Source organism: Pinus tabuliformis, chromosome 1_2, assembly GCF_031772625.1.
Source record: "Pinus tabuliformis cultivar Carrire ecotype Pingquan chromosome 1_2, CPIR1, whole genome shotgun sequence".
NCBI classification, from domain to species: domain Eukaryota; kingdom Viridiplantae; phylum Streptophyta; class Pinopsida; order Pinales; family Pinaceae; genus Pinus; species Pinus tabuliformis.
In genome coordinates, this window is record NC_142298.1 from 209401337 (window position 1) to 209411715 (window position 10379).

Below are 10379 nucleotides of genomic sequence, written 5' to 3' on the forward strand. Positions count from 1 at the left end.
CCAGAAGTGTGAACGTAAGGAAAAAGTGGATAATTTAGTGCTTCGTTCAGGTGTCAAGACACTATAAAGCGGTGTGTGTCCTTGTGAGGTGGAATCAAGATGTGCCACCTGATAATGCAAAGTCATATCAGTCGTTGTGTTTGATGAAACAAGAGCTAAACAAGAAGACCTTGTTTTATGGCCCTCATTAATTATTGTAAATATTCAGACGTAGAAACCTCTAGGCGGTACAAGATGAGAACTTTTGTTGATGATAAGTCACACAGCGATGCTCCCTCGAGATCACAAACACACGGTGGATCTCATTATATGCACGACTACCCACTTGAAACATCTCTGTCTAGGACCGCTATTGATAGAAAAGACTTCAATTCCTATGGAAGTCGTCGAGGAAATGATGAAATCATGGCTAGAGGAACATTTGCAAATATCCGCTTGGTGAATAAGCTCTTGGATGATGAATTTGGGCCAAAAACCATACATATCCCCACTGGAGAGAAGTTATCTGTGTATGATGCAGCTATGAGGTACAAAAGTGCAGGGCATGATACAATTGTTCTTGCTGGATCTGAATATGGTAGTGGAAGTTCTCGGGATCGGGCTACAAAGGGTCCAATATTGCAGGGTGTGAAAAATGTTATTTTAAAAAAAAGTTTTGAGCGTATTCATCATAGTAATTTGGCTGGCATGGGTATTATTCCATTGTGTTTCAAATCTGGTGAGGATGCTGAGTCGCTTGGCCTGACAGGGCATGAGAGATACACAATAGATATTCCTAATGATATCACTCAACTGAAGCCGGGTCAAGACATTACTGTTACAACAGACAATGGAAAATCATTCACTTGTGTTGCAAGGTTTGATACACAGGTTGAATTGGAATACTTCAATCATGCAGGCATTCTTCCTTACGTTATGAGGCAGCTGGTTGGCAATCAAAAGTAGAGTAGCGGTGTCATTGAATTATGCAGGAATCCTGTTGGATAGAATGAATATTACACACTTTTCACAAGTGTAATGGTTTCAGCAAAGTTTGTTGATGATGCATTCTTTAACAATGCTTATTATGCAAAAGTTGGGGGTGTCAGCACGGTGGAGATGAATAGCTTGGAACTTGAATTTTTATTTAATCTGGACTTTAAATTGTAAGTAACAGTCAGTACTTTGGAAAGCTATTGCTTGAAGTTAGAGAAAGAAGTTGCTGTTGGTGGTGGCAACCAAATTCAACCAGGTTTAGAGCAATTGTATAAAGAACTCAGATATCAAACCTATGGCTGAGCCTACAAATTTGAAGGAGCTGTAGACTTATTAAAATCGCAGATTCAAGCATTGTTTATGTAGGCTATCCGGTGACTGTGGCATAAATGAATACAATTTCAGGTCTTATTGTTTTAACATATCTCAACATAAAGTCATGCTGTATAACTGATGCTGGAGGACTGTGCTTTTGAAGTTACACAGCAGTTTCGTAGCGCGCTACGAAACTGCTGTAGCTGCATGTTTCAGTTGAGCTAATCAATTATGATTGACAAATCAGCAAAATCTTTTTGAAAGGTGTTGTCTTCACACATGAAAAAAGGTGGCCAGCACATCATGGACGTGGTGCTCTATATTTTTGGGTTATTAAAGGGACTAAAAAGACATGCTGCTGCATATTCGAAGTGATGGGAGACCAGAACCGAAAAACAAGGGATATTCCCTAACATCGCTGAGCAGATTAAAGCCTTTATCATCCAAAGCCAACATGGAGCAATAACTACTCATCTCAGCCATCTCAGCCAAACGAAAAGGAAGCCAGGTGTAAAAAAAGCAAGGAGGAATCATTCTACGAAGAAGATAGAGTTAGAGTCATAATCAAATTAGAACTCTTTACAACTCCACTTAGCATTAATTGTATTTAATAGTTTGTTGAAAAGCAGATAGGTGTCATTAGTGACAGTCATCGAGCTCCCCTCATGCTGGAGGAGGAAGCTCGAAGTGGTTAGAATAATGTTTCTATATATAGCTGAAATATCTATGTAATGAGGGTTGGATATTTGAGAAAATAGAGTATTATTTTGGCTTGTGTAAAAACTCATTTTTAGTAATACAATTTGCTGCTTTTCTTCTCAGGATTCATACAGTGTTTCAATGCTCAATATATGTGGTTTTGCTTTATCCTTAATGTTTTTACAGTTGTATAAATACACAATCACTCAGAATTCACTTATGCTGCTCTGATTTCCTGTGTGTATTTGTAAACTGAGGTTTTCTATGAGATGTTGTTTTGAGTATTTAAACATCACATGCCCTGACTTCTATGCATGAGCAGTGTTATAGTTTACTGAAGTATGATTAACTCCATAAGCCCAATGGAAGTCTTTGTAATGTCTGTCCAGCCAGCTTGTTTGTTAAATTCACTTTACAAGAGTTAGCCATCTTATCAATAGTCAAAATCAATAACTTTTTGAGAGAGCCCTCTTAGGCTAAGGAGGCTAAGCCTTAGTCAAAAGATTGGTCTGAAACAGTTACATAGAGTCTACCTGATCAGCGGCCTTTCAGTGCTTGATTTTGTGATAACATAAAGATGCATTCATATATAATTATTACTTTGTTTAAGAAATTAAACAAAGTAATTATAAAAACATATCGCATTCATAACAATGTATATCGTTGACATATATCTTTAAAGTATAACAATTCTAAATCTTTAGAATAGACATGATAAAGAATTGTTTGAAGAGCATACATATATCAACAATAGAAACTTTTAAAAGGAATGCTTCATCAAAAGAAAAATGACAAAAATACTGCATGCATTTGAGTCTTTCCAATGTAATTAACACTCCGATTCCACTTTCTTATTTGAGAAAACTTCCAAGAGATACAAAAAAGTAGGTCTTGAAAACGTTTCTTCACAAAAATGTAGAACCTTGATCCACTACTGATAAAAATATATTCAGAACTACAAAAGTGTAACTTCTCAAGTCAAGCTTTATACAAATTGAGGACCCTTTCTTAAAAGACATGAAAGGCTTTAAATAATAAAATAAAAACTAATTGTCAATAAAAATCGCTTTGAGCTGTTGAAACTGCAAACATGAAAATCTGGGATTTGATTTATGAAAATAATAGCGCAATATCCTTTGAACTGATTCATGTATCTACTTCTTCTCTTGCACTCACAAGTAACAAATTGAGAGGATTTCTTGAATTTCCGAAGGATGACTCAGCCTGGAATGTAGTTGACCTGTGTATGTGGCATCTGAAAGCTTGGGAACCATGCGATTGACAGTGTTGGCAAGGAATTTGGTGGCCATCTACTGGCTGTGCAGCTTGACTAGGAAGAACCAAAATGCATCCCAAGTCAAGTTCTACACTTTGCTGATTTGTTCTTCTCTGCTGGCCAGATCCTGTCTCCATGTATTTTCTAGCGCTTTTGCTTTCAGGAGCTTTCCTAGGGAGCAATCGAAGATCAAGTTAGCTCCTTATAAGTTGTCATTTATCAACTCGATCACACTATTCATTATAGCCCTAGCATTGGAACCAGCTTTTTCAACCTTTATTAACTGTGATTCCCACTCTGAAAACAAGACTTCTTTGTGAGATTCTTGGATTTTCTACAGATTAGCAGCCATACCTTCCTTTGTACTTTGCCAAGAGAGAAATCTTGTGACCTTATCATCCGTGTTTTCAAATTCTAACCTGGTGTCAACTACCTGTTCAATGAGTGATACAGTGATGATGCACAATGGGTCAACCAATGATATTTTATGGCAAAGGATATTCAGTTGATGAGATAAGGCTTTAGTCACTTCCAGGGCTTCTTTCTTGAATTCATCAATCTTTGGATAACCTTTGAATTTCTCTACCTGTAATTGCAGTTGTGCAATTTGTTCTTCTTTTGCCTTCTTTTCCCGTTGGAGTACCGCTTGAAGCTTGCTAAGTTCTTGAGACAACTTTTGTTATTTCTAGAGAGCCTGCTGATTGATCTTTTGTTTCTCTAGATTTAACTATTCTTTCAGTTGCTCATTCTGCTATTTTTTCTCTGCTAGTTGTTCCTCAAACTGACCAATTTTTTGTTGTTCCACTATCATTTGCACTTCAAGTTGGGTGATCCTTAGATCTTTTTCTTTGATCAGTTGGCTAACTTCGAAGGCCTTGCGCATTGTAGCAGCTATATAGGCACTTTCATATTGAGATAACTTAGTTAAATCCTCGGAAGGATTGACTTCTGAGTCTTTCCATACCACATTCATAAGTTCAGCTTGAGGATTTGAGAATGGTCCTTGGTTAATTTTCCTCATTTTCCTCTGTCTTTTGACCACAACCCTATGCTTTGGACTATAAAATACATCCAGGGGTGGTATTTCCTCCACCTTCAATACAATCTCTTCCAAAGGATTCTCTGGAATTATTTCAATATCATGCTGAGTGGTCACTGTGCTGACTACCCCTTCAATTGTAGTATTAGTATCAATAGGTTCCTGTGTTTCGGGCAATTTTGATATAATGATATTTTGGGAGTCATTCTGGTTCTTGATCTGCCGATCAAATTGCTCCCATTCCTTGATTAAGTTGGCATCAATATGCACATTAGTATCTAGGAGCTTGCTGTTCTTTTCATTTGTCTGCTCCTTTTTGGGAATCTTCTCAGTAGCGTGTTCTTCACTGTGTCCTTCTTGCTGCACCATACGGGTAGTGTTCAATAAATCCAGAGGCATGGATTGTAACCTCTGTGTCCTGAACTACATAAACTTATCTATCTCCCCTGCTCCCAATTTGATCCTTGCTAGATGTTTTACCTGTGAAAATGACTCATCCAAACCAAACAATTCATCATAGTCATCTTTCTCATGTTCAAATTTGGCAAGTTTCACCTGAGTGGTAAAGTTGTAAGCCACTTCATTTGGATCATACTGTCTCTTAGGGATGACTGCTAACTTTAGAATTTTTATCTTTTGTGCTTCTTTCTCGGCATGTTTGAAATCATGCAATGAGTAAGTACCACAGTGGAGGGGAAATGTAGGCCACATTTGTTTCTTGGACTCTTTGAGGTTCTTGGGCATTCTTGTCTCCATTATCTGGTGAGCTAGTTCTCCAGCCAATAGCTTATGAGGAATGTACAATGGGAGAACATGTGGATATGTGGTGCCGCCATGAAGTCTGACATAGGTGAAATTTTCTTCACCAAACCAACTATTGATTGATGTTAGGTCAATGTTGGCCTCATCGGATAACCGAGGAGTAGGTTTGTTGAATATAGCCTGATGGACGGGTAAAACAAAAGCATGACAAATTCTATATATATGATCTTTATAATGGGCCTTCCACAAATACTTATGATAAATGTGAATCGGATTTGGGTCTTGAGGAGTCCATTTCCAATTTAGAATGGGGAAGTCAGAATTGAAACAGATGGTATCCATAATGTAGGCACTCATGTAGGATGGGGTATCCGGGTAGTTACATACCTATTTCTTCTATAATCAAGGATTTGTTTGGCCATTTTATCCGATAAAATGGTTGCCCAATCCATGATAAAAGAGTTAATTTATGCATCCATTAAAGGCACCATTTCTATGGAGAATCTAGCTGAATTAGAGGCTTCAAAGAGTCTACATATCATAGCACCAACATAGCAATAGGGAGGTGCTAAGGAGTCCACAGAGTACATACCAAAGGATTCATGCTTATGCTTGTTTGGGAAATGTCTCCATTGCTTGATAGGGTGCAACTCTACATAGTTCTCCTTGGCAAAAGCTTCTAAAAATGCCTTGTTGTAATGTTTTTGGGGTCCGACAAATGATACATATTCTTGACATCTTCCACCCTGAATGTCCTGAACATCCTTCCATCGGCTGTAAAGAATTCTCTATCAATTATGTTGATACTTTCTATTACCCATCTCACCAAGTCATTGTATGGTAACAATTTCACACGGGTTGCTATTTTGTGGAGGAAGGAGCTGGCTAAACCCTTAAGACTATTTTCTGATTCATCACTTGCATCAGTCGTTCCTCCTTCTTCAATTTTGGCTGGATCCTCGGCTTCAAGTAGATTATATATGCCCTCCCATGAAGTCTTGCCAATGCCTGAATAGGTAGTATCAGCTATCAGTACCAACTTTGCTGGTTCATCTTTTGCTATGACAGGGACCTTTACTTTCCGAGATCTCTTAGACATTTTTGTTGGACTGATGATTTTAGATTCGCTCTGGAAAATGAAACAGAAGGACGTAATAGTGGAAAAACTTGTTAAAAGCTAATACACAGTGCACAAGACTAACATCAATTAATCGTAATAGATGCTACAGATCTATGATATATTAAGCCACCACGGATGAAATCCTTGAAGGATTCAACCATATCTGCTTCTTAATGATTTCCCTGTAACTTCAAATGTGAAACTTTAATGCCGTGATGGTATGTCACATCGCAAATTTATAATGGGCTTTTTTAGAATGGGCATCATGACTTCCCGATCGATGATTAGCGGTAATCACATATTGCAGATTGGGAGTTACAAGTGCCATGCTTAAATGGTTCCTCTACATGATTGCGATTAGTGGTGAGTTGGCATGGGGAAGCGGCATGCTTTAATATTGATAAATCATTTAAATTTTATTATAATTGACTTATAACTTTAAACCGCACATGTTCGTAATACTTCATGTTTTACCTTTATCAAAAGTGTGATATACGATAATGAAATCACATTGGATGATTTCAAAGGAGCTTTTGGGATTTATCTTATGATATTAGCGATGCGCAATTGTGATCGGCTTATCGCATCGAAGTTTTTCCGTGGAACACTTGGGACAGTTTCTTAAAGAGTAGCGATATGTGATTTCAGATAGAGTTATCACATCGGCAGATCTCAATAGAACACTTTAAGTCCACCATTGAGATAAAGGATGTGCGCGATGCGACAATTCACTTTTATAATTATTTCCTTTGATCAAGCTTTTTACAATAAGGTTTTATTATGACTCAAATGGGATCGGATTTTCTTAAAAGGACTTCCGTGGGTTCAAAACTTTTGCAAAATGTGATTGCGATCTAACCTACCCTAAAAGAAAATTTTTATATGACCTATTATAAAAATTTATTTTCAAAGATTTTATTGATTTTATTTATGTTCTAAATGGGACCCATTTCTTATTAAAATTTTATATGAAAAATTTTGAAATGGGGAGGGTTGTTGTATAGCACAACACAACCATATATATTTTTAGATCGCATATCGCACAGAATACCCCTGGTTTATATTAGATTAAGTTAGCTAGAGATTTGCATGCTAGAATGGGTCATTTAGTTATCATTATTCTTATTGCAATCGCTTGAAAACCACCGACTCTCATTTCCAAACCCACTTTGGGAAACTAATCCCATCATCCCCAGTCGGAGCCACCACATCAAATGGAAAAGGAGTTGTCTTTAAGGTTCAGTCCGGGTGGTTATCCCCCATGTTGGAGCAACGGAATTTTGAGGCTTCAATAGTTTATTAAGTAGTTTTCCATCAAAGGACAACACATTATTCATAATGCCAACAAATGACTCTTGGATACACCTAATAAGAGGACTGGTATGCATGGGTTTTATTTGAGTTCTTCTTCCCATTAGAGAAATTTTGTTGTCTATAATGGGCCTCCTAAGGAATATTATAAAATAGTAGTGGAAATAATAAAATAATATTAGATTAACTCATCAAGTTTTGGAGGAAAAAAAGAAAAAAACTATTTTTTCAACTTATATTTTAAACTTATCTCCCTACGATTTTACTCAAATTTTGAGTGGAAGCAATCATTAGATGCATAATTTTATTTTGAATCTAAGAAGTTCCCATGTTGCATACTTTTGATGGAGCTTACTACATGAAAAATATGAAATAGATGAGAACATGTGATTGCAATCATGTTTTTCATGTATCTCACATTTGTTTTTGGAGTATGGTCCATCGAAAGTATGCAACATGAGTACTCCTTGGATGCAAAATTAAATTTTGCATCCAACAAGTGCTACTTCTCAAATTTTGAGTTAAATAGTAGGGAGATATGTTGAAAATACGAGTTGAAAAACTAGCTTTTTTATTTTTTTTATTTTTTTATATTTTTACATTTTTACTACTAAAATGGTGAATCATCCCCCATGGTGACATCATCATATTGAATCCTATTGATTCTTATAAAGTTGTTTTTTGTTGTACAGTTTTGTTTTGAGGCCCATTTTAGACCTCAAAATTTCTCTAATGCAGGAGACATCATAGCCATTATCGCCAGCATCATAGGAGGTGTGAGTATTTTCTAGATGAGTTTCAGAAAGCCAAGTCTCCTACCTTTAATGGTGATTTGAATAAAGAAGAAGATGCAAAAGCATGGTTTCTTGGGATGAGGAAAATTTTCAAATTACATGACTACTCAAAGAATATAAAAGTTTAGATAGCCACATTTAGTCTAAAAGGAGAAGAAAATAATTGGTGGGAAGATCTTAAGAATTTTAGAGGAATTATAGAAGAGAAGTTGACTTGGGGAGAGTTTGAGAAACTATTCAGGAATAAGTAACTATTTGAGAGGTATTATGATGGAAATGCTAAGGAGTTCTATGAGCTCAGGATGGGTTCCATGACAGATGGAGAATATACAACCAAAAATCTAGATTTGTTGAGGTATGTGCCCTATATCAAGGATGATAAATAAAAGATTCAAAGGTTCATTAGTGGATTACCATTGTCATTTAAATATCAGATTGAGTTTGATGAGCCTATACCATTGGAAGAAGCTATCAAGAAATTAAAGAATTGTTATAAGCAGTCAAAGCGCAAGCCTGAGTTCAAGTGTGGCTGGAAAGGTAATGATAAGACTAAAGGAAAATGTCCTAAGAAATGAGGAAGATCTCAGGATGAAGGTGAGAAAGAAAATGCAACCCCTCATAAGAATTTTAATGAAAATGAGGAGGGATATGGGTCTCATCTTGCAGAACTAAAGAATAAAGGCAATGGAAGGGAACCATTAAAGTGTTGGATTTGTGGCAAAGACCATCACATGAAGGATTGTCCATTATACCAAGGTGGAAGGCCACAGATCTATAGTGCATAGAAGGCACAAACAGTTGGGGTTATCGGTCAGAGCATTCCTCATATCTATACATCACTTGATAACAAGAAGGTATACCATCATGAATATATTATTGAGATTGAAGGTAAGATTTGTGATCGAGTTGTTTCCATTTTGTTTGATCCTAGATCTAATTATGATTATGCTAGTCTTGACTTGGTGTATCAATGTCGTTTGAATAAATAAGTGCATATAGAATCTTGGTTGGTGCAATTGGCTCCAGGGACCAAGAGAAGAGCTCACCATTGGACGAGATCTTGTGCATTTGAGCTGAATGGTATGTTTACATCAACACATATAAATGTGCTTCCTTTGGGTGCATACAACATGATTTTGGGATGGGATTAGATGTTTATTCATAGTACCAAGGTAGATTACTATGAGAAGGCCTTTGAGTGCCTAGATGATGATGGATAAAGAGAACCTAATAGGGAAAGAAGAATCCTACATCAATAAGAATGGTTACAACTATGCAAGCTAAGCATAGTTGCAAGAAAGGGTGTGTATTGTTTGCAATTCATGTTTCTAGTGACTAAGGGAAGGATGTTGAGGACGATGAAGTCCTGAGGAGGTATCATGTCTTGTATCACTTTCAGGATGTGTTTTCTATAGAGATTCCACATTTTCCTCCTCATAAAGAGGTGGATTTCTCTATTGAGTTGATACCATGGGCAACACCAACATCAAAGGCCCCTTACAGGATGAGTACTCCGAAGTTGGTAGAATTGAAATTGAAAATTGAAGAAATGCTTGATAAGGGATATAGAAGGCCATGTGTTTTGCCTTGGGTGCACCAGTGTTGTTTGTAAAGAGTAAGGATGGTACTCTCGAATTGTACATTGATTGCAAGCAATTGAATAAGATGACTATCAAGAATAATGGTACTCACTGTGTCTTTTGTGACATGTGCTTAACCACATCTCATGAATTCGTTAACTCTGGTGATGCATTCATTTACTAACACTTGAAGGTTTGGGTGTAATAACAATCATGATTCGAACAAGTGGTATCAAAGCCAAAGGTATTGAGTTTGAATCACCCACAGCTCACACTGGCAGGGAGATTGTTGGACATTAGGTAAACCAACGCTCCCCGTGTGTTTCACAACATGTGCTTAACCACCTCTCATGCATTCATTAACTTTGATGATGCGTTCATTTACTAAAACCTACAAGTTCTGGTGTAATTAAAGTAGTGATTCCAACAGTTGGTTTGCTACAGCCTCTTCCATTTCTATAATGAAAATGTAGAAATTCCTTGTAGATTCAAACTGCTAATTGTAATT

The 10379-nt window shown here is 36.8% G+C and overlaps 1 pseudogene; it reads left to right on the forward strand.

The window, feature by feature from the left end:
• Positions 1–234: 234 nt before the first annotated feature.
• LOC149205189 (aconitate hydratase, cytoplasmic pseudogene) lies at positions 235–965 on the forward strand (annotated as a pseudogene).
• Positions 966–10379: the final 9414 nt, after the last annotated feature.